General features: G+C 29.0%; 1 protein-coding gene across 1 annotated transcript in view; it reads left to right on the top strand.

Annotated features, from left to right (window-relative positions):
• The first annotated feature begins 5,408 nt into the window (after positions 1 to 5,408).
• Positions 5,409 to 25,732, top strand: part of LOC107165239 (uncharacterized) — a 34,469-nt gene continuing 14,145 nt past the window's right edge. Inside the window, exon 1 of the mRNA XM_015513394.2 lies at positions 5,409 to 5,724. The gene's annotated coding sequence lies outside the window, so the exon portion shown is untranslated. The remainder of the gene's footprint in view (positions 5,725 to 25,732) is intronic.

The raw sequence follows: 25,732 nt of genomic DNA, 5'->3' as shown, positions 1-25,732 counted from the left end.
CATTGGGATGCTATATGTCCTTGGGACTGGCATATGTAGCAGTTTAGGGGGTCGTCGGATAGAAAAATCCTGTAGTTAGTGCTTTCGTAATTGATGAGAATTGATGTAGGAATTTTAGTGAGGTCTTCGTGTTTAATGAACGTTTGACGACGGAAGCTTAGAATATGTGTAAAATCTTCGACTTGTATGGCAGCCTTTAGAAAATTTATCGGGCTGCATAGAGATATATTTAGTTTGACGAGTTTGTTAGCGATAACGTCCGGAGGTATGTTAGGGTATACGTTGGACAATATGATTCTTTTATTTGGATTGTATAGTTTACGTAATTTGAATTGTTGTTCTTGTATTAAGATGATATATGGATGCTTTTCAATTAGATTATCAACTAGTGCCTTGCTCGATAAGAATATACATATGCGTTCTTTAGATATGCGGGACGCGAATAGAATATTGGAAGGTTGAACTAGTTTGCTGATAGCAATTATGTAATCTTTGTGTGGCAAGCTTACATTTATATCGATTACTATAGCTTGGTCTTTTTTAGGTATTAAGCTATTTGCAACAGCAGAAGCAAATGATTGTTTACTATTATCCACGTTAATTGGGGTTTCTAGGTAATTATCAATGAGTGTCTTTCTAGAGGTAGATTGTTGTTGAAGCTTAAGGTCTGATGCTATTTTGGGTGAAATGGGTTTAGCGATGATTTTTGTTGTATTGGTTGGAGGGGTTTTAATTTTTGGTTTTTGAACAATGTTAGCTTGTACTGTTCTACGGATTGAAAGGCTTTTCAAAGCCGATGGTTTTGAAGTTTGCATTTTGGTGGTTGGGCCTTGCGCCCGGGGAGTTTATTGTGTATTAGCTAATAGTGTAATTAACGAGCATGTTACCTGAGATACGACGAGTGTAGGTTGTATGCTGTACTGCTATCGCAAGTTATTAAATACGGTACTCGTGAGACGCGATAAGGTACGTGTTGACTGTGCGGTGTCTAACGACGAACTAAGAAAAATATACTATAATGTTTTGTAAGATCACAATTTAATAAATGATTCTGTACATAAATTTTAAATCGATAATATTTTTAATTTATTATAATATTTTAATTTTGTTTCACTATAGTATCTCATTGAAACTCAAGAATTTCTATACCACCCTCCACCAAGCATATCTGAAATGTAAATCTATAACACATAATTTATTTACATATAGTTAATAATTCCATGAAATAGTATTTTAATTTATAATACTTATATTAATAATATATTATATATTGATAATTGCCAAAAGCAATAAATTATTACAAAAGTATTACGTATTTGATCAAAATGTGTAAATAATATTATAGTAATTGCTAATTAGTGGTTTAAAATATTAAGTTGTTATACTTATCTAATTTGAACTTTAATTCAATCTTTAATACCCCTATAAAAATGTAAGTTGTAAACTTGTAAATCGTGTATTTTTAATTTCTATATATAAAATATTATTTAAAAAAAAAAACTAATCAGAAAATAATTTTCTCTTGTTGATTCAAATTTTATACCTTTACCCATAAATTATTTTTTAATACTGAAAAATGTTTTCAAAAATACATATTCACAGATACAACATATCAATGAATTATGCCACAGGGTCTCGTGTGTATTGACTAGGTATTATATATATTATGTATTAACTACTGTAGGCGTATAATACATATTTATTTATTTTACATGTGCTACGGAATAGACGGATGTTTCTTTTTACATCAAAAATCATATGTTTAGCCTTTAAAACTAACTTGGTACTTCAACAAATTATTCACAAATCGTAAATTATATATATTGAAGGTGGATATTACTGAAATACGCACATTATTATTCACCCAAATAACTAATGATTAAACCGTAAATGTATTTGATGCAAATATTACATCCAAAATTGCGTGTAAATAATAGTTACAGGTTGTATGATTTATAAAATTATTTAAAGTAAATTAAATGCATTAATTTTGTAATCAAAAGATAAATAATATATTTACCTATATGTATACTTAGTTTGATATAATTTATAATGTATAATGTTCAATAACCGTACTCCTGTATTTTATTTAAGTTATGTTAAAATGATTTCAAAGTAAAGCATATAAATCTGAAAAATAACAGAATGTTTACCAACATAATGTTTTATACGTACCTATGGTTAAAACATAGTATGATAGGTCGTATTAACATTTTGTTTAATGCCAAATGCCAAAACGTATGAATATTATTTTAGTTTACTTGGGATGTTTAAATTTAAAACATTCAGATATTTACTCATATATATATATATATATATATATATATATATATATACATATTGTATATTATATCGATCAATTAGTAATCGAGATATAGTCAAACATAATGCTACCACTACTAAGAGCAAGTGTATTATATCAAAAATAAATACATTTTATGTAACGGTGAATGATGACCATAGTTTAGTTATATTTTTAAAAATATAATTATATATATATATATATTTACTTCGATATCAATAAAATTATAACATCTAGTCAAACATTCATTTCGTAAAATATATCTTGTATTAATTATTTTGTGTAGGATTAAATTGCAACAAGGTTTGATATCCGTTTTACATACTTGACATATTTGAAATATTGATATAAAAAAATAATAATACTTTTAAAACATTTGTGGAATTTTTATTGTCATCACTCGTCACTGGTTATGTTATAAATTGTTTTCTGATTATTGGAAAAATTATAAATAAGTTATTTTTGTGATAGATTACTATAGTAATTCGTTGAAAATAAGGTCATATAGTGACAAAATGCTAAAAGGGAGTGTTTAGGTGAGGTTCTATCTAAAATCACTAAAGCTGCTACTTCCTTCCATTACACGTTATAAACATAATATTTTCGTACTCGGCAGAAAATATTTATAAAACCATATATTTTGAGCGTATGGTTACAATTTAAAATGGATTACTGCATGTTGTTATGAAATTTAATTAAATGTCGATTCAGACAAAACCACTAAGTTACTCGTTCTACAGCTATTGAATTTTTAAATTTTTTTTATAACTTTTACTCGAGATACGGAGTGGTTTGATAAATAAGTTGATTCAATGGTACAGCGTACATATAATTATATTAATATTCAAGTACAATATTTCTGCGATATTATGTATGCTGGAGTATGTATATGGACACAAAGAGAGTACATGAATAAAGTAGACAAAGAAAAAATCTCCGATAACAATGTACACATTAATAATGCCAGTTTAAAGACGAACTGTAGGTATGTACGATTATTAAATAACGATTATAAAATAAGTGCCACGTGTTTTGAAACTATAACGTGTATTATATCTGCAGATATCATAAAAGATAGTGAAATAGATAAATAAAAAATAATATTATACACTGCACAAAAAGTTATACAGTTATACTCACGTTGAGGTTTCTTATGTTGACATTTAAAAATTATCGTTGGAAGTACAATGGAAGTAAAAAACAAACAAAGGATATTATTAATGTGATTTAAAACATATTATTATATTTTACTAGATGTAATAACTAACGTATCTTGTTAATTAATTAATTAATAATATTTAAAGGATCACAAGCGAATAATCTTTTGTAATCAATTAAATTGACTGTTTACTCCGTTGTATTAAAAACGACATTTAAAATAAGGCATAAACCTTAAAAGTAAGTATTCAAAAGACAGTTATATTGAACATTGGGTACCTACCTATATCTAAGCCCCCAAATTCTTATTATAATGCATACTAAATCATCTATATCTTTTGTGAACAAAAAGAGACCTTAATTATATTTTAACAGTCAATCGTTATATGAGACAAATTACAAATAGTGGCAAACTTATTGGCTCGTCGTATAATGATAACGATGATCGATGGCTCAACCGCTGTACACTTGTACAGTTTTAACGACAAACAACCGTAACCTATCAATCGAACGAATTCGATGTAATGTACTTCTGCCTGTAAGTTGTCTATGGTTTTTATTTATGGTCATAATATAAATATTATATTATTAAATTCCAAGTTTATTATAATAGTGTCACTTCAAAGACAAGGGCGCCTACAAGTTGTTATGCGATAAAAGTAAATAAAATATTTACACGACACGATTATAATATCACAGATAGATCAACCAACAATATTATGTTCCGTTGACGTTTTCAAATATTTACGATGAACAAATTCATCAATATGGTCAGCCTGGCCAAATACGACCTATCACTTAATCTTAATAATATACGTATTGCATTTCATCGGTCATCACTCATAATCCTGGATGGGTTGTAATGCTTTCCATAATTTTCACAAAAATGCGGACCAATGATCGAACAATTTTTTTTTCAAGTTATTATTGACATAAATATAATATAATGATGACAATGTTTTGAAATAATATTATTAAAATCATTATACTGAGAAAAAAAATGCTTCAATGGAGCATCATGTACTTACTATTTCTTTTTTTTGCTTTTCCCTATAAGATATTATTCTCCTAACAATAGATCTAGGTTATACGACTATAAAATGTTCATTAAATGGTTCATAAATATTAAGCATTCATTGTTATTTAAAGGACGGAAGGAATGCCAAGAAAAACGGTTTACCCGTTTTATAATTTTCAACATTCAAAATGTTTCTTCTTTTTAAAAACGTATAACTCGGTTTCTAATTCTAAAGTTGTATAAGACTAAGATTATGTTCCGTCAAATTTACTCACGAGGTTATACTTACCTAGGTATTGACATCCAAATCGTTAAAAACAAATTATATTTTTACTCAAACGTTGGCGATATTAAAGCCACTTAAAATCTGTTTCTTGTTTCAAACAAAAATTGTTTTAATATAATATCAATATAAGCTACGGCACAATGCTAATCCATCTTCGCTTATGGTTACCTAAAATAAAAATATATAACGGAAATCTGATTGTTTTAGGTAACTATTTTAGGATATACTTGGGAAGTGACTGTATCTGATTAGACTGTCCCAAAGTCACGTATGAATAACTATACCAAAATGAAAACAATCATTTTAGGCATATTGTGATCACAGCATTCAAAATCACGTCACATAAGGGTAGTGAGCACGCAATTCACTCTCGCCCACCCTACTTACGCACTCCGGAAGCGGACTTCGGGTGTTCCAAGTCCACTGCCGTTATCGTTTCCGGTGTCGCCATCTTCACTTGACTGTCGCGGGCCATCGGAATACCGGACACGCGAGCGCGGCAAACGCGCCTCGCAGATGGCGCTATACGATACACCGCGTGACGGTGACCGTAACCGCGTTCTTGGTCGGGCGGGTCCTCCACTCCCACCGCATCCATAAACCGACGACTGAACGTTCGCAAGAGACGGTGTTGTGCTTGTGCGCGCGTACCCGTGGTAACCCGTTAGTAGACGATGTAGATCAGATGTAAAAGCACTGTTAACGCTGTTGTTTTTGTAGTCGTCGATATTTCATAATAATATACAATATAATAATGTTATTACAATAGGATCACGATTGTTTAATTTGTTGGTTTTGTTTGTCTCGTTATATTTACATTCTAATTCGATTATCAGTGTACGTGATAAGAGCGCATCTCCAAGTCCCCGTGCTACATTAGTACCTACCATATCGTCGACCATGCTCCCGTCGAAAGTCTGACCTGAGGCAGTGTATTTATATACATACAACGGTTTTATTGTAAGTACTCACGAATTTCGAATAATATTATAATTTACCTAATACATATATATATATATATGACACATAATATATACTGGTATTAGAGTATTATACCAAGTTTAACGATCAATACGGCGCCGGGAATCGCGGCGCCGTGCTAAAATCGAACTTGTCAACTTGGGCACAGGAAACGCACATACGCACACGTAGCCTGACTTACGATCGGGTTTATTGAGAAAACGACGGTCGATCGTCGTATAATCGTATCGTTAGGTTGTGTTTTATATTATTTTCGCATCAAAATGTCACAATACGAGAATATTTTGTTATATATAGAGAGTAGATATTACATTCGTAGTGGTCGTACACAGCACAACACAATAATATTATTATTATTATATCGATTTTGCATGTACCACCCGCCAATTACGCAACAGTGCACAGTCAAACAACATCAACAACAACAATAAATAATAATACTTGGGGGGGCAGTATCGATTTTCGTAACCCTATATATTATTGTGGCAATATATGCTGCATCAGGTACGCGTGCATAATAGCAATATTATGTTATCGTTTTTATTATAATAATTACTATTATTGTTGTTATTTATTGCTATGTATGTGTCTATGTCTATATCAGTGGTTGAAGCACCTGCAGCCTTTCGATTAGTAGGTATATTCTTATAGGTAATGATTGCCAGAAATGTACCTGTAATCCACTTTTCAAAGCCGATACGAGCATTGTGCCTAACCACCAAATTTCGCACCGACGTCAATAAATAATTATATATTACACAGCCCCATACTTAGTCCGCTCATATCATATTTTAGGTTCCAGTACAGAACTAAATCTGGGCCCCTCTTAAATAACAATTAATTTTGAAACATTTTTCTAATATATATTGAAGTAATTATTTGCATGAACGATGGGCCCCTCTAAAGTCCAGCACCCAATAGAATTGATCCTTCTGATCCCCTCTCTTGTAGGGCCTTTCAAATACTAAGTTGACTGGAGTGTATCATCCCATAAACCATGTAATGTATAAAATTATAAATATTGAAGTAAATGTGTTTGTAGCTTTTGTCGTTGTCAAAATATATGCCATGGCCTTTCTAATTTTCACAATATAACTTAAAATCCATATGGATCAAGTGTCAATTTAACTATCTTAAGTATAAATATTGTTTTACTTCTAATTAATTTTAATAGATTTAGAAGTGTATCTCCCCAATTTAATACCACGTAAATAATTAACTATATCCCTGCAGAACCAATCCAAAATAATTTATAGGGAATAGGGATATGATTTATGAGGGTTTAGCATAAGCTTTTGCTCATTTATGTTGTACTATTATTAAGGTGAAAAAGTTTGAGGAAATAAACGCTGGTCACACGATGCTGCCATAATACTTTTCAATTAAATATCTCGAGCTTCGGTTTAAATCATTTAATGTCTTTCAACACAAACAAGATGAAAAAAAAATTAATGAGTTGGTAGGTAGGAACCTAATGAAGTTGAACGTTTGATAATCATGGTTACAATATTATTCTTTTATATTACCATATGCTAAAAACTGAATAACATAGTATAAATAACATATAATTTAAAGAAAGAGGTTTTACAATGAATTTTCTAAGAATGCGTAATTGCTACATAATCATAATTACTAGAGAATTGATTGACACATCAGGTAAAGTCACGTCAGTTTAAAGCTAGTTCAGACTTTACAAGACAGGATAGGTCATCTATTGACATAATCGTGAGTAGGTAAATATGATTATTTTTTATATCAATTAGCAATCCCATATCTAAAACAACCAATAAAAAAACACGAGACGAATAAAATATTATCATCATTCATCATCGTTGCTGGAGTCTCATTTGTAATTATAATTTAAAAAACAAAAACATTTATTCCTATAATAATATTTATTATCTACAATATTAACAATGCACAATCATCTTTCAAGTTTTGTTTGTTGCATAGAAATTTTAATTATTTTTTAAAACATTTGAACAAAAATTGTGGGTTTAGGGTAAGTAGGTGTTAGGAAGGTATAATATTATAATGATAATATTTGAGATAAATAAATAAATTTAGAATGTATAATAATTTGGTGGTTATAAAATACTTACTGTAAGCAATAGTTTTGCAGTAACTAACACGAATTGTATTGTGTTATAAACTAACAATTTTATTTTTTTTAATGGGAGTATTCAACATTTATTTTTAGGGTCACCAAACGAAATCCCCTAAAATTATTTCTAGGAAATATCTTTTAAATAGACACACTAGCTCATAATATTATATTTTAAATTTTTGGTAAATTTAATTCATCAAGTACTTACCTATTATTTTAATTTTAATTAAATAATAGATATAACAATTTTGAAATTTTAATGCTAACATTACAAACAATTTCGTTAACAGTGTTGGTGACATTAAAGAAGATTGTTACTTCAAAAATATTCTGAACTACTGTTATACATCACATTTGAATGCAATTAATTTATGGTGAATATGTTATAAATCTATATACAATTGTATTATACAAATTATAATATGAACTAAACTCAATCAATAAGTGGCAAAAGAATTAATTTTATAATTATGTTATAAATTGCATATCAAGCTGTAACCACTATCTGTAACAACTATTATAATATTATGTGCGGTACATGATAAACTAGTTTGTTTGCAGTATGTGTTCAAGTGTGATGCTTAATACTTATTAGAAGGGTGCTTAAAATATTTATGCAAAAACTATAACAGTGTAAACGTCAATCTGTATTCTGTACAAGTAATTAAGCATATGACAATCACCAACCACCGTTTGAAGAAAATTTGATTAAAATTATCAAAACCTTAAGCTTTGTTAAAACGCATTATTTTTCTCAAAAGTAATATATTATTAATCCAGGAGCAAATTTATTTGTTAATTATTTATTAACGTCTTATATTACTGACAATTTAAAAATTAGAAATATGTCAAATCCGTTGCTTGGATCTCCTGGAAATATGAATGTGTCACTATTATATCAAAAATACTATAGTAATTGACGAACTATTATTATTAATAATAATAGTATTTATTATTATTTAATTGGCAAGATCCAAATTATCGATATTCTATTATTGGATGCAAATTTCAAATTTCAGTGACATTGCAAAAAAAGAACAGTTTGTTTGTTAAAATTTGTCGATTATCTATGTCTATGCTCGTATAGTGTGTAATATAATAACGATTATAATATGTTTTCTCTGTACTCAATAAATCCAGGTCTCCGAAATAAAAATGTATTTAAACAATAGTAACGAAATAATATGAAGAGGATCAACAAAGAATATTACACAATATAACTGATTTCTTTTTTTCGTGTGTGTTTACAATGTACCACATAAATATTGTATTATCTTCATACTTTATACATCAATGTTACAGTAAATATCGTAGTACGTATCTGCTGAAAACATCGGTCTTGATATAATGATTCTTAAAAACCAATTAAAATTATATCTATAAAATTAAAAAAATGTAATGCTCTTGTTAAAGCTAATACCTTCTGTAGTTGGCCAACAAAGAAAAAACTATTATATCTGTAACGATGATGTTATTTATTTAAAACTATTTATATATAAACTACTAATAATGAATTGATAATTATGGTAATTTACGTATTAATAAATAATCAATAACAATATGTAAAAACGAGTGGGTTATTATTTTTTTTTCGAAAACCAAACAACGTACACGTCCATAATGTCGATGGCCTTCGCTAGTGCAAAATTTTCACTGTATAGACGATTTAGGTTAATTGATGTTTTTTTCTTTCTTTTATATTGTGTTATTTTCTCTTGCACATATATAGAGTTATTAAACCACCAAAACTATAGATAGGTAATCAAATGATGAAAAAAATTATCGTGTTTCTGTCCAATCTGCATTAATATTGATTATTCTACACAGTGGTTTATGTACAAGTTGCAGTTATATGTACCTATTTCATATTGTAGTATAATATTTCATTATCGCCTCGATTTTTTTTCCTTCTTTGTAACTCACAGTATCTGTAATGACGAGCCTATCACGGTTCATAGTATGTAGTATATTGTATCGTATACGATATATTACTATTTATAACTAATAGACGTTTAATGATGCGGTCACTTATTAAATTTACAGTCAACTCATTTTTATATATATTTTTTTTACAAGCCACGAAGATATCTCTCGTAAAAAAATATTTATATTTGAACGATAAAAGCGTAATAAATTTGTGTTAAAAATGTGGCCTGCAATAAGATTTGATTCTGCAGATGTTGTTTAGTCGTGAAATGTTTGCACTATTTTCTGACGTCCGAATTGTGTTAGTTAGCCGATGATAAAATGCATAAAAAAATAGATATATAATGTCTAAAAATTTGCCGTATCTAATATATATTTTTTATATTATACCTATCATAAATTGGCTATAAATTAGCCGTCTCGAAATGTCGGCTCAGAAGTTTTATGTCACATCATATAATTCCAGTACCTATATACTTTCTACAAGCATCGGAAAAATTTTTCCGTACGTATTTTACTCAGATTAACACTTTAATTCGTTGTTTGGTCTATTATAGGTATCTAATATTTATTCATATGAAATAAAAATTTGACATTTACAGCTAAAGTTGTGTTTTCACGAATTATACTTCTGGAACAAAAATAAAAGTTACCATGTTGACACTAGAATACTATGAAATGAATATTTAATAACACAACTACATACCTACTAATCCAGCTGTATTTGTGTGTATGTGCGTTGGGGCTTGGAATTTAATAGTTTGTATACACAAAAGAAATAGGTTATGGCGCACGGCCGGACTATGATGAAATCAAATATAAATCACGATCTTGTAATTAGGTGCACTAGGTCATGTTTAGCACGAAACGAGAGTGTAAACATTGATTTTCGTTATTTCATCCAAGTGAATGAGTTTCGACTCGATGTCAAATATATATTCGTAGAGACAATGCCCTATAAAATAAATAAAATCCAACTCACACAATATTTTATTATGTCCGTTGAGTTTATTACATACCTATGTGAAGTTTTCTACACATGGAAATAATAATACCATGACTACACAAATACTGTATTTATATATATGGATGGTATGGTATATAAGCAATAAGTAATAGTAATTTAAACTAAAACAATGTGTAGCTACGTTATGTCATACGCGTTTCGTAAAAATGTTGATGAAAATAAACTCCCAGGGGTATGTACCTATTAATAAGGTATATTATATAACAATTTGAAAAATAAAAACCCGAACAATAGTATGGAAATTTAATTACCAAAAAATAAAGACACGTGCGTGTTTCCTCATAACGTATAAGTAATAAGTATGATGCGTATAGTTGCCCACAAAATCTGTTTTATGTAGTCACCGTTAATTATGAGCGTATAATAATTAATAACATGATAATATTATATAAAATTGAAATATGTGACCTACTCAATTCATAATAATATTATAAATAACTAAATTCTAATAAAATTTTACAATGTAGGAATACCAATAAATTAAACTATATGGCAACTAAGTAGCTATTGCTATACTGTATTGAAGTGCGCATAATTATTTTTTCAGAAGATATCACAATTGTACACCGCTATCGGAAAAGGATAAAAATATATATATACACATTACACATCTCATTGTACATCGTCGTCATATTATTATTGTGGTTACGACGACGATTTCCTTCTTATTTTTCCGCCGCATGTTTTTGTTCACTGTGTGTGCATACAAATGTTTAAAAATTATCTCTATATTATTATTGTGGTGAGAGAAGATGACGGGAAGATTCTGTAGTTTATTCATTAAATAATTATTATTATTATCTTTGTACGACACGTATATACAACACGTCTTTAAGCTGAATCGTTTCACGGTGTGTTGGCGTCGGACGAAAATTGCACACAATTATAATGTTACAGGTAAATTGCGACGTAAATAGCTGTCGTCACGATCATTTTACACCCCGGTGATCACGTGGAACAAACCACATGTTTTCAATAAGATAGTATTGGCTCTACATAACAATAATTCAATAATCAGTGTCGGTTTGTGATACAGGGTGATTCCAACCATGCTCAACCCCTAATATTTTCTTCAACAATACGTAGGTACCTATTGTAATTCAAAATCTGATTTATTGAATCTTTCAATATACTTAAAGACAATATTATTTTCGTTAAAATTTCGTTTTCAAACTAGAACTTTTATATTTAAATTATTTTACTACAATTGTTTTTTTGAAAATGTTTATGTTTCTAATTCAACATTTGAACGAGTAGTTTATAAACCTACTAAAGATAATACGCAATGATATTAGCTTGGGCGCCCGACTATAGTTAATCTATGTAATTTTTTTTTTTTATTGATCTAAAGCCCAGAAACTAAGGTCATTAGGTTGTAGGAGTTATGAACTGTGGTAGGGGTAAGGTTTTGGTACGGTAGGTTGTTTTTACGGTTATTATGGTAAGTAACAAACACGTGTATGTGTGGCAAAGTTTTTAACTACTATGAACCCGGATGGTCATCCATCCGAGAGCTAGTAGCTGTGGCCGTTACTTACTCCCAGTCGCATTCCGTGATTGGTAGCAGCCAACGCACCACGCCAAGCCACATTTTATAGCTTATCCACTATATTTTTTTTTTTTAAACTCTTATCCAAATTTCTTTATAAACAAACAAATATTACATAGTTACATAATATGTGTTTATAAGTTTATACATTATCCTTAGAAATATCTATTCTATTTGATAAATTGAAAATTAGTAATTACTTATTACGTTATTTGAGTTTCAATTTAAATACTAACATAAACATTTAAAATAAAATCATTTGAAGAATAATTTAAAATAAAAAAGCCCTTTTTTATATTTAATCTTCTCATTTTAAAAACGAAATTTTGTGAATCCACAAGACACTCTTTAAATATTAGAACAAATAATCGTAAGTATTTTAAAATCGAAAATATGGTTTTGAACTAAGTCTTTAAGTATGCTTAAGAATTATACTTTCAATTACTACAGCATTATTAACGAGTGAATAAACATTAAAGTGAAACTATAGGTTTTCATTCGCAAGACGTAATATGCAGTTAATGGATTTATTTAGGATATTATTGGTAGAACAAAGCGGAATAAAAAAATAAATTAAAACCTTAGTGCTTCTGAAAGAAAAATTAAAAAAATTAATTTTAGTTTGGAAATAAGAGAAGTCAGTAGAATCAGAAAGGTGCTTACGACGGAAACGAAGATTGAGGACGTTCTGGCGGTCTACTAATGAGTCTAAGTCAAAAACTCGGAGTATAATATAAGTATGTAGTTATGAGGAGGAGAAACAATATTTAGTAAAAAATAATAATATCTTTTCATAAGGGCCCGCAAAGAATGGAACCATAATCAACTATGAGTCTGAATAGACCAGCGCACAATAAAGAACTTTCAAAGAGGATGAAAAAATATTAATCTATTAAAACTATACTTGAAAACTGGACAAGGAAAATTTCTTGAATCTTGATGACAACGATCGATAGAAATACAAATTTTAATCGTTTTATTTTTGATATCACTCAGACTATTATTTGAATAATATTGACGTATTATTAGCACTAGTGAAACCAATATTACTTATACGCTGTAACTTATTAGAAAACATACTTACACTGAAAATAAGTAAATATGCGTGTATGTTTCGAGGTCATTGACAATAATACATCCCCGAAAATCCAGCTCAACGAATACGCACGTGTGCGTAATGTAATAGTTCATAACACGTTATATTATACCAAAAAATAAAACACACATAGGTCAATTCACCGCTTAAAATGTCATATTACGGTAATCGGATGTGGATTAAAGAAATTTAGAAGTAGAAGAAGCCTTTGTAAATAGTAGAATATGATATAAGTTAAAATATTATTATTTAGAGTATTTACCTATACTAACAAAAAGAAAAGTTAATTTAAATTCATCAATAATGGGAATGAACTGTTTAAATCAGTTAGCGTTGCTTAATATTTAGCATTACTAGGAAATTTAGTATACTAAACCAGACGACATATTATTATTATAACACCGTTTTTCAAATAGAAAACATAAGTGTTAGCAAGTTTCTCCGCAAATCAATCAAGAATTGGCATGATAGTAATCCATTATAACTCAATATCTTAATTATTATTATAGATTTATATAATAAACATAATCTTGATATCAAAATTCCGCACTCCACAGTTGTAATATTAACGTGAACGTAAATAGTTTTCATAGGATATTTTCTTCGGTGGACTATTAATTGGTTGCAGTTAAAATATCAAGAAGGGTATAATTTCACCATTTTGGTATATCAACAACGCATATACCCCAAAATAATAGTAGTGAGGACCTATACATTAAGCATGTAACAGTAATTGTGGTTGATCCGTTACATAACTTGATTAATACGCGAATATGCTAAAAACGTTGTTGTGCAGCACGTGTTGCGTACTTGAGTCCGAAATAGATAGAATATTTAACGATGATGTTTTTGAATAAATTTCTCTATTATAAGATAGTTTGGGTTTTTTTTTTGTCCACTTCCTCGGACACGCGTAATGGCGACATTATCGCCATTCGGACAAGCCGTTTAACTAGTCATCTTGTAATATTGACGACCGATTCAATTCGTACCAACGTTCGGTATCTTCTTTATAGTTCTTCCTGTGTCAACGAGAATAATGAATCGTTAGTTTTTTTTTTTTTGGAATCTTGACAAAACGACCACGGCAACCGGGTGTATAGGCTGGATCTACCGCCGACCACTACGATCGATGTCTTGTAACGGATATATTGCAGCTAAGAAATAAAAAAAATAAATTCGATTCCAGTCTATTGAATAACCGCTTCCGGCGGACATGTTACGGACGCACGCGGAATCGTAGGGCAGCGTAACTACGTATAATAATATAATATTATCATCATCTGGGAATGGGACGATAGTGCAGCACTCGTCAGCTGCAGTATGAGTCTGGTTTCTCTGCGCGCGCGCCGCCTTCGAGACTTTCCATTATTCTTCGTAATTTTTTTTATTATTACTATTTATTTACGAGGAAAACAACAAAATAATAATATACTGTTATGTTCTCCTTTGCCCGTATCGGACGACTGTTGCTGACACAGCTGGTCTCGAGACCGGTTCTTCGCGATCCGATAAAAAACAATAATATACTTGCCTATAATAGGTGTACCGGCAGTGTATAGGTTTACATTTCCATGCAAACGATATGGAGAATTTTTCTCCTCTTCCACGCACAAGTTTTGTCTTCCCGAGCTGAGTTTCGATATTTTGTATTTCATTACGTCACGATCATATCCAACTCGGTGTGTGACTCGATTTTGATGAGAGACCAAAACAAATTTGTAGCCACTTTATAAAAAAAAATCAACAATTTTAATTGTTATAATATCTTAGTAGGTAGGTGTAACATAATATGGCTGACAGCTGCAGTATAACATGTTTTTGATTATCGCCCAAATTGACTATAATTTACAAAAGAAATTAATTAAATTTACTTGGTTGAAGTAAAGCTCCACGTAATTTACTGGTTTAATTTTCCATGTTAAAAATTATGTATACTCTAAAAAACGATTTAATTGATACAACTTGATTTAAAATCCATAATAGTAACATGGATTCGGTGCTTTTAAAGATTTCTATTAATATATAGTATCTACTAGTTATAGAAGTCATAAAATATTTTTTTCATTGCGATTTCACAGTTTTTTTTTCCAAATATGCATTTAATTGTTATAATAATTATATTATATATTATATAAAATAAAAAAAATGTATATATCATAATATATTTTATACTGCATGTCTGTATAGAATACTATTATACGCACCAATGCACCATAGGTACTATAATGAAGATAAAATCTAAGAATAATAATTAACTTTCAAATTGATTGAATGGAATAAATATTCATCCACTCGCATTGTATAGGCTAAATCATTATTATTATAACGTTCAACTTGAACGGTTCAAGTGTCGATGTATATAAGTTTAAAATAATTTAATAATATAATATATTATTACACGGTTATTAAAGCAACTCCGCGTATCAATAAATGAAATGTACTCGATTGGCGTCAAACAGAAAGTATCATAACAACATAATGTTATAATAGAATAAAACCGAATAGTGGAACGGTAAGCTGTGGACAACAACAACCTTGGCATTGATAATGACAAATAATAATACATATTGTGTGTATTAAAATAATAATCGAAATAATTATGCCAAAAATGATAGTCTATTTTTTACATTTCCATTCTATAGTACCTACTGTACGTAAAAACTATATTAATATATTATAATATTTTAGAAGTTTGGTAGAGCCTAAGACATATTGTAGTATAATATTAGTTTATAGGTTTATGGTGGGTCCAATTGCGATGACACACATAGTGTAATTAAACACAGGCCAATTTGTAGAGTAGTACTATTAATATTAAATGACAATAAGAAACCATTGCAGCTTTTCTATAGTTTACGCTACGTCGATATTATTAGATTTGACTGTTGTAGTATTGTACAGACCAACTAAACTTGAATAACAAAACTATTTTATGAGAGTTCCGCATTAGAATGTTTTATGTATGCGTGTACAAACACATAATACAATACGAATAAATAATAATGTTCGAGTTTTATAAACACAGAAGTATATTTGTCCATTAGCATATTATACCTATAAAAAGATTGGTGTTATATAATGACATATCGTAGGCCGTTTGAAAAATTATTGTTTTCACGAAATCTTTTTGCCCTAATAGAATGTTTTTAGTTATTCATTTTTTCCCGCAAACAGCTTCCTTTTTTGCCAACAACAGTTATGTTAAAAAAAAAAATACTATTTGAAAATTATGAAAGATTAAGCATATTGTAATTTGTAAGACACAATATGAAATATCATTTATTTTGCATTTAAAATAAAAAATTATAATTATTATAACTATAATACATATTATATATGATAATATAATAATTCAAAATAAAATAAATAATTAAAAACATAGTATTCTAAAACTATTCCTAAAAGACCTAACTGTTATTGGTCTCCCTGCAAAATGCCTAAAAAATGTATGCTATTTGGGAGGAAAATGTAAGACAAAGAGCTTAGAATTTTCGTAAAAAGATTAATATCTCTCTCTCTATATATATATATATATATATATAAATATGTATGTATGTGTTATTAATGTTATTATACTTAGGTATACAATTTGTCGTTATATTAGTATGTTATACGGGTACATCACGCAGTGGTTCAAAAACATTAAACTGTATATAAATCTTATATGAATGAGGAATACTTTAGGAAAAACATATTGCATTAAAAATGGATGAATAGAAAAAACTCTCGCTTTAAGTCTGAAATTTAAATTTCGGCCATAGAATGGGTCCGAAGTATGTTTCAAACAGAGTGTTATTTAAATAATAATGCGTCTACATACATATTATCATTATTGTTGTCCAAACTACACGTGAATACGTATATTATAATAATATAATATAATGTGTCTTTCAACATACACGCATATTGCATATGGCACACACACTGACACCCAGCAGCAATTATATCCTCGTGTTACAAAAACTGAAATAAGAAAATTACGCAGACACAATAGTTTAACAATAAAATAATGATAATATAGTAAGCATCGAGTCTTGTTTTGGCAATATTGATAATATAGATCGTATTTTTAAAATATGGTTGTTGGTTTTGATTGTTGTCAGTTGTTATACAATATATTTATACATGAGGTTACATGAAACGAGGTTTCTGGTAGAATAATATTGGTATTTAGAAATAGTAGGTACTTTTACCTATTAGTTAATCTGAATAAATAAATAATAATATTATATTTACACTTGTGAAGTCGTACCAAAAGTTAAACATGATTTTTTCCACCATATAAAATAGGTAGTATATTGCTTTTTAGTTATGTTACTGGAATTATTATATTATATTATATCATATAATTTAAAGTGTGTAGGTTCGGATCCGTTCGACTTCGAATAGTTCAGTTCGGGTTCGATTTGACCTTAAATATTATAAATCTTTAATAACATCTCTATTTCTATGTGAGCATTATAATGTTAATTTAGGTTAAATTAATTGTATAGAGTCTGTTTCTAAAACGATGTTTTCTTTTCAAACAGTTGCGTAATTATTGATCACGTTTGTTGTACAACAAGTATAAGACCTACAATTTATATCCTTATAATTCCCCATACAAAAATGATTATTTACTAAAAAATAATTAATAACAAAATATCTTAAAACAAATATTTTTGCATTGTTCTTTAGAGTTTTAAAAAATAAATGTAAACAATTTATTTTGTACAAACAATCACGATCGAATGCAAACAATATAACATTTTAATGATTATACTTTTTAACCCAAAATAAGCAGTATAACTTGTATAAACTTCTACGAATATATTTTTGACGTCATTTGGAACTCATATAATGTATAATAATATAATATAATATAATTATGATGATTTATGAATCATTCAGTTTATTAAGTTACACTCGCATGGTTTCTCTCTGTCTCACAAATGTACAACATAGCAAAAACTTGTTTTCACGGGACAGCAATACTCCCTCTGTATTTATAGAACAATAAATTACTAAAATTCTATAACACGTAGGAAAGAACTTTACCTGTGTTTTTTTATTATTTGAATAACATACAATATGCAACAATTAAAGTTATCAGTTTGAGAACATAAAATTTTTTTTTGTTTTTTTGGTTTAATTATTAAAAATTTATGGGTAATACTTAAAAAAATAAAAACCTTACGACAAGTATTAAGTTCTCCCCTATGCATTGTAAAATTTTAGCAATTCTACAATAAATACAGAGGGAGTATACTGAAGTTTTTCAAAACAGTTTTTGCTGTTGAACATTTGAAAGATGGAAACAATTTAATATGCGGGTGTAACGTCCTCTTAACCGTTAACAGTTTATGCACTAGATTTTTACTACAAAATATTTATCTGCATTCTAATAAAAATTCCAACAAAAATATAATATAATAATATATGGTAGTAAAATATTATTATGTCGTGATAAACATCGGTCGACAATATTGCAGCAGTTGGCGCCTTTGCGGTCATAATAATAATAATAAATATAGAATTTTGATTATTACTATAAATTGTTATTGCGCATACTTAATATTATTATTATTGTTGTTGTTGTTACGATAACGCGTTTAGTGGAGATAGCGGTTGAGTTCAACAATTTATTATTTGGCTCTTTATTATTATTATTATTTGTATATGCATTATGCACGTTCACCATGATTACATAATTCATTATTCAGTTATTGCGGGAGCGAAAAATTTGGTTCCAACAGTCTAACCGTGCGGAAATAAAATCTCATAATAAAATACTAGGCATGTTGCAGCTCAATGTAGTGAAGTACTTCGCGATTATTATGTTTGATGGTTTTACGAATGAGAGGATTTTTATTTTTTTGTACTGACTCGTCGATGCTCAATACAATAATATCATAAAATAGGTAAATACAAGTTGTAACTACTTAAAGTGGCGATGGTGGTTTCTTGATATTATTTTTCTGAGGAAGGGAGATATTGTTAGTATTTTTTTTCAAATAAATTACGAATTGTTGTCTTTGTGGGGGTCCCTGGAGCCCGCTCCCCACAATACCATTAGGTCCACCACTAGATACATTCTACTATTTACCACTGCGGTCTGTCCCGTCTATAATATTATACATCAATGAGTCAAACGAGTGAAAATGTCACCAGTTTAACACCTGTAATCAATCATAACACCTAACAATATAATATAGGTGGTCTAGTCCAGTAACTGTAAAACATATGTATAAGTATGCATATATACTTGTCATTCTAATAATTAGTAACAAGAGATTAATCGACCAAATCGATTAAACAAAACTATTATTATTAAATATTGTTTATTATTCTAAACTTTTTTTTAGTATCGTGACAGAACACGTCTGACTACTGGTTCTGAAATACAGGTTTATGCGTCACAAATCGTATATATCAAGAATATATTGCGACCAAAATATGTAAGTGTCTGTAACGGTCAATCTCGCAATAAAATCGGGAAAATAATTATTATCCTCAAGAACGGTCTCTATGATAGTAAGTTGTAGTACAATGACTATAAGTTTTTCCAGCGTAATTTTTCAATCACATCAGGAATCGTATTCCCGTGGTATAATATACATACCAGTGTGTACAAAAGATTAAGGAAATAAGAAAAAAACGATTGAAACGTTTCTACCATAATACGGTACTCGCGTGTATTATTATTATTATTATTAATGTGTACTGCAGTGCAGCGTAATAACTAATTACAATTACAGTCGACCGGTCTCTCTCGTAAACGATTCTAATTAAAACGCGTTAGTGCACATAATAATAATAATAATATTATCGTACGGTGAAATTGTAACGATGGTTAACAATTGCGGTTTTTTCTTTCTTTTTTTCCATACCTAGATAAAGACAATATTATACGTCTAACATGTATGCACACGAATATTATTACTACCATACGCGTGCATATTAAGTACCAACTCATATTTAAATTTTATTTGTTATTAATAATAATAACGTGTTATAAAACGTCGCGCACACGCGTGCACCGCTGTTTATTATACTGCTTGTAAATTGTACTAATAATATTACTATACATATATTATAATATGTCCGCAGTCCAAACGTGGTGAAAACCTCCACGTTACCTCTGCCATCTACTAAATACTTTATCACATTATAATGTAATCGATGCAATTCCGGTACACGAGACCCGACCGATCGTAATTATTATTCAAACATCGAGTTCCACCGGAGTTCTATGTCAAATGTAATATTAAACGTAGGTAGATATAGGTATATAGAAAGCCGACCGGCGGCTGCACCGCCAGAGCTGAAAATCGTTCGAAAAACGATGGATACTATAATATAACGATATTATAAGTAGTCATATTATGCGATGTTGCCTCTAAGAATATTTTACAACGAACGTTTTCGGCCTTCTGAGAACAAGGAATATTCCGGAAATGTTTCCAAAACTATGATACAACAATTGAGAATCTTCCTTCGAAAATAAAAAAATAAAATAAAATCATATGACCAATTTCATACGCAAGAATTTACAACAGTGTGTGTGGAAGTGTTATAAGTAAAAAATAATAATACTTTTATATTTATTGAGGTGATACCTAGTACCAAAAAATATAAATATAAAGGGAGTTTTTAGACACCGGTGTAATATAATCTTTTACCTCTTTCCTCTTCTTCTGGAAACGCCACTACTATAAACGGTAGCATAATTAAGCAGTATTTGTGTAATTTGGTGGGTAGAGGGGGTGTTTCTGCAAGTATCTAAAAACCTCCCCCTATATGTAGCATATATCTATGTTAGAGACCATTGCAGATAACACAATGCATAAAAAGACTATTATAAGTCTGAATTGGACCTTTATCGTCTGCTGGACACGTTGGGGAAAAATTCAATATATCACTTACGGATTTCCCGTTTGTGGTTAGTACCTATAGTTGCTGGTCAAAATATTATATGCCCCGTATAGGTACCTATATCATTATACCTATATTGTTTAAATAATAATATTAACAAAGATGACATCGTTTTGGATGACCAATCGATAAGCAATATCGAAATAGTTGTGGTCGTTGGAAATCCGTGTACAACGAGTACACAAAAATACGTGCTGCACCTAATATAACTCAATATTAGAAGGTACAACGAAATGTTGGTTATCGTGCAAGCACGGTCGAACAAGTCGACCACTTTTTACTGTAGTCCTTTCAATGTCGTTTGTAATAATGGATGAAAAAAAATCGTAAGACATCACGACTTGACTTCACCACTATTACAACTGCAGCTTTCCTACATAAATACGCCTGCAGACGAATGCAATCGCATGAATGCAACGATTAAGTCTCTTGCACTTCTTCCGCAATCGCAAGCGTTACTGCCTGATCGCTATTATATATAATGTAGCCATTTACAGTCGCATTTACCACAATATTATTATTATTATTGAACGTTCAACAAAATTAATATAATATAACATATAAGTAGAGTGTGGTTTAAGATAAACAAATTAAAATATCAAAAAAAATATGTAGCATATTAAAACAACGAACTGTATGTTATGCCTTTTTTTTACCAAGTAAGAATGAAGGTTTCAGATGAATCATTATTCAAATATTTTACTTTATTGATTTCTAACTGAAATTTACAAAACTTTAGGTACCTACTTTAAAATATAAATAAAAACGTTTTCATATATGGTTCTTAAATGTAATTTAAGAGATATATATATATATATATATATATATATATATATATAGACTTAATTATACAAAAAATAAAGATAAATAATTGTGAATTTTATAATATTATGTATACCTACAACATATAGTGGTATTTTTTAAGCTTGGTTTAATTTTTTAACTTTTAAATTACATTAAAGTATTATAACTTGCTTATATTAATTAATAATTAATTTACATATTTTAGGATCAAACTATTCTAAATATTGGCGGTCGATAAATTTATCAAATGTCGACCATACTAAACTCACTTACAATCACATTGACCATAATATTGAAAACATTCACTAATATGACATCTAACTATGATATTATTAAACGTCGAACAAAACAAATATGTGTAGAGCGTGAGTTCAGACAAAAACATTAAAACAATAAAATTACAAAATTATTATATAGTTTATATTAACTGATTAATAATTAATCAGCATTTACAGTCAAACTATACTTAAGATTATCATCGATAGAATTTATACAAATCATATTGTTAAATATAAATATCACTATTTTAGTCGATTATGACAACATTAGTATGCGTTCCTTAAAAAAAATTTTAATTGAATAATATTATATACGATGCACGTATAATAAAGGATATGATCAAGCAAACTACTTCCATATATATAACTGTACGACTTCACTGAAAATTTATCCCGATTTGTTCATATCGGTTGATACCTATTTTCATTTATTTTTATCACTCTACCTACTGGAAAAAAAACACACACACAACACAGAATATATTATTTTGTTGGTTAGTTGAACTATGCTTTGTTTCTCTACAGTGATTAATATCCATTTTATATATTATGTTGAACGCCAAGAACCTGAAAAGTTATGTATATTTCTTAAATAAATTAGGACATTAGGTACACGCGTTTCGTCTAAATCCGTTTGACTTTCCAGTACTTTACTCCACATGGTGCTTATCTGTGTACCTATACAAAAAAGAAAACCGTTTTTAAATTACAATATTATTATCATAATGATATACACACGCCACTGTTACGATTGTTTCTACGAATTTACCTCCAAATGATATAAATCACTCACGTGGTTGCAGAGATCACACATCACAACAACAGACCTATATACACACACACGCTTCGTACGAAAGAAATCAAAGTTTTGCTTGCACACATATGTAAAAATATTTAGTTTAAATATCATTATACTATTTTCTTCTTTGTTCGGTCCGACTTACATTCGTAACTTCGTTACACGAAATCGGTAAATAATAATTTACGAGTGAAGGGGAACGCGCTGGCTCTGTGTGTGTGTGTGTGTGTGTGTGTGTGTGTGTGTGTGTGTGTGTGTGTGTGTGTGTGTGTGTAACGGTTCACGATTTCCAGCCAATGTTTCTGATACGGACCTTGGAAAACAACGGCCCATAAACGGTGTACGACGACTGACGAGAGTCTTTCGCGAGGTCCAAAAATAAAATTTAAAATACAGTCTTCACAGCGAAAAACCTGCAGTGAAACCCACCTGGCAATTGAGCAGATATAATATTATGTGTCTTTTACGTCAAAAACATTATTTCACACACACAGTATTTATACGTAAACAACGCATAGAGAATAAAATATGTTGATATAATATATGCAAATATAATATTATTATATTTATGGTATCATATAAAAGAAATTTATTTTAGTTTGATCGATTCTCAAAGAACCACAATAATAATAACAACTATATGAACGGAACATCGCATGACGTGTATTGTTTGAAGTTTTCATAGAAGTTAAACTACAGTCCAACCACTTAAATGGGGAAGGGTGAGAGGGTGTTGACGTATCGGTTGGTGTCAAAAGCAATTTTCGTTTAAAATAATATGTTCTCTAACTAACAATTTTAACTACAAATTACGTCCAATTTCAAATAAATGTCTTAAATTAATATTTTCTATACTACCACCCACTTAATTATATTTTCTTGCACATTTCTACTGGTTTTCTTTGTTGATATCGACAACTTTATTTATTTTTTTTAATTTCCAAAGACTTGTCATACAAAGCATATTATTTACTCGAGTGTTAACACTGATGATCGGACACGATCATCTATCATCCTCGATTTCTCACCATACCTATATATTATCAAATTTGGTGATTCCCCACGCTCAAACAAAATCCAGGCCAAACAATTTTTTGGTATTAACATATTATAATATAATAGTATAAATATTAAAATATATATTCATTTTCAGCCGTAAAATTTTTGATAAGTTTTGCACTTTCAAGGATACACTTGAAAATAATATTTATGCTTGAATTCGTTTAATTTTTACAAAACAAACACAACGAAATACAATTATTTACGAAGAGCAAGTCCTTTTGTAATTTAACATTTTTTTTTTTTTTTTTATGAACAATCGATTGATGACCAAAACTTTAAATAGAAAAAATGTAATTTTATTTGTATTATTTGTGGAACGTATAATTTTACATTTTCTGCAGCTACCTAATCATTAAGAACTTTTTTTTATGTATTTATGAGAAAATTTCTTTTCAGATCTCATTATAAAACTTTTTTTGTCTTGCACTGCAGTAGGTACTCATAAAAAGTTTTCTCATTGTTTATTTACATTACCTATATACTGGTAAGGTTTTTAAATTGTCATTTGTCGTATAGTTTCTCACGTTTTATAAAAATAAATGAAATTATCATTCACCAAACAAAAAACTCGATCATCTAAGGTCATTGAGGACAAGTATTGATAATTTAAATTTTATTATTTGATAATTTGATGTAAAAATAGTGCAATTAGTAATCAGACATAAATGATATAAGAAATTTGGAAAATCCTAATTGTGGCCCAAATTCCGCTAACCCTACCATTTTAAGTATCCCAAATATTATGAAAAAATACACATTGTTACAAATGATAACGTATGAATAAAATATAATACAAATGAAATATCATAAAAACATAATAATGCAGTTTTAATTTTAATTATTTTACCTATCATTTGTCATTAATTATACACACGATATTGATTAATAAAATAGCCAATATTATAACATAAAAAATGCATTTTCATTGAGAAAATTTATATATATTATCTATGTATTTCCAATTCATAATATTATGTAATGCATAATATGATTTTTTTCAAATACAACGTAGGCAAATATTATAATATTAAAATTGTATAGTTTCTTATTGTTAGAATATTATTGCTATATTTACTTTACTGTCTAAATACTTAATAATATCTTCTTATGTATAGAATAATACTTATTGATATACTACTTTTTTAGGCTAAGATTGAAAGTTCATATCTTTATATCATTTACTGTATTCCTGTTTGAAATATTTCAAAAATATAATTATTCAATTCCTAATTTAATACTCAAGTATACAGCTAGTTTATTTACGCGAACTAACATGAAGTTTATTATTTTTAAATTTTAAATAATTATTTGCAAAATTTCGAGTATTGGCCATATTATTATTAATTTTTCCATTAACTTGTGTTTGAGTGAGAATACAATCATAAAGAAAATGTCACAAAATTTGATGTTCGATTATTTTTC

Source organism: Diuraphis noxia, unplaced genomic scaffold (genome assembly GCF_037042655.1).
Source record: "Diuraphis noxia isolate RWA-SAM2 unplaced genomic scaffold, SU_Dnox_SAM2 contig0004, whole genome shotgun sequence".
NCBI classification, from domain to species: domain Eukaryota; kingdom Metazoa; phylum Arthropoda; class Insecta; order Hemiptera; family Aphididae; genus Diuraphis; species Diuraphis noxia.
This window is presented reverse-complemented; position numbering and strand designations above follow the sequence as displayed.